The 1,625-nt window shown below is 35.8% G+C and overlaps 1 pseudogene; it reads right to left on the reverse strand.

Moving 5' to 3' along the window:
• Positions 1–967: 967 nt before the first annotated feature.
• Positions 968–1,066, reverse strand: LOC130018399 (uncharacterized; annotated as a pseudogene).
• Between the last annotated feature and the right edge of the window lie 559 nt (positions 1,067–1,625).

Raw genomic sequence — 1,625 nt, forward strand, 5'->3', positions numbered from 1 at the left:
CACTGTGATGATGAGCTTGTCATAAAGTATCAGTTTTCCTTCTCCAGCTTGGAAGACCTTTAGAAAAAGCGTGGTATCAGTGCTTAATCAATGCAAATCAACTGAAAAACTAGAAATGTTCATTTCTAGAAATTAAAACTAGAAAACTTCAGGATTCATCCCAAGTCATAGGTACAAATTGTTAAGAGGACTAGAAACTAATCTTCATAAAAAGGTTGTAAAAATAAAATTAATAATCTTAAGAGAACCTTTTTTTCATCCATTTTTACCTCTATTTTACCGGATAGGTACATGAACAGGCTATCAGAAGCTTAGTTCTGCTAGATTTGGCCAATTTCTCCGCATGAGTATGTTAAAAACAGATATAATTATTTTAATTATTTTAATTTAGGTTGCTGGAAATTTTCATTAAGCAATTTTAGATTAAGCACTTAATATTCTCTTAATACTCCAAAGCCATGTCCTCCTTATAACTTATCAGAAAGATTCACCTATAATACCTGTATGTGGGGGTTAATTTCTTATTTCTTGAGATTTTCCCCACATTTTCTCATGTTTATGGTCTTCCAGGTGTTATGTTTGTTTTCCTCTTAGTAGATTAGAATTATATACACAAGTCATCAGACAGTTTCTATGCAACTGATCTTAATTTCTAAGCCTTATGACTTCTGATATTTCAGTCAAAACCTTGATGATACAACCGATTGCTAAATTATATATTGAAGAGAAAATTGACATTTCTTCCTGAGCCTATGTAAACAAACACGTTGCCATGGAGAATAAAATTTTTTAAGGTCTTTCTTATATTCTCTGGGTCAGGGAGAGACAAACAAGCTGCTTTAATTCTGGCTATAGCATGAAGCAATCTGTCAGATTTCTGTAGGTAACATCTCAAAAAGGAAAACCTTTGAAACCTGTGGAAAAAACATAGTTTTAAATAAAAAGTCATTAAAATGATGTTCATCCTCAATTCTTTATTTAGTACTTTATTTATCTATCCTTGCGCAGGGGCCATGCTAATCTTCTCTGTATCGTTCCAATTTTAGTATATGTGCTGCCGAAGGACTGGAGTGATAGCACAGCGGTAGGGCGTTCGCCTTACAAGCGGCCAACATGGCCGACCCGAGTTCGATTCCTCCGCCCCTCTCGGAGAGCCCGGCAAGCTACCGAGAGTATTCGATATGCCAGACACAGTAACAACAAAGTCTCCAATGGAGACGTTACTGGGCCCGCTCGAGCAAATCGACGATCAACGGGAGGGCCTTTATTTAATCAATACTTTAGTCTCTTGTACAAAATATTGGTCTCTTACAATTTTTAAGAGTTCCCCCACCCCCATAAGCTCCATAGCTTTTGTCTGCTACTTTTTGTTCTCAGTTCCATAATAAACCCATATTTTGGAGTATTTGTCTGGTCTTTCCTTCACAAACTTCTCTGAATACTAAACATTAAAGCAATTCTCTAAATGATCAAGGCTCTAACAGGTCACAATCAGCGATGTCATAAAACGATTGACAAGGAAGCTTGCTTAATTTTGTGATTTTTATGATTTTCCAGAACTGACCAGAATTTTACGATTTTCCAGAATTGACCAGATTTTATCAGGTCTATAGAAATGTCACATA

This window comes from Sorex fumeus, unplaced genomic scaffold, assembly GCF_029834395.1.
Source record: "Sorex fumeus unplaced genomic scaffold, SorFum_2.1 ptg000264l, whole genome shotgun sequence".
NCBI classification, from domain to species: domain Eukaryota; kingdom Metazoa; phylum Chordata; class Mammalia; order Eulipotyphla; family Soricidae; genus Sorex; species Sorex fumeus.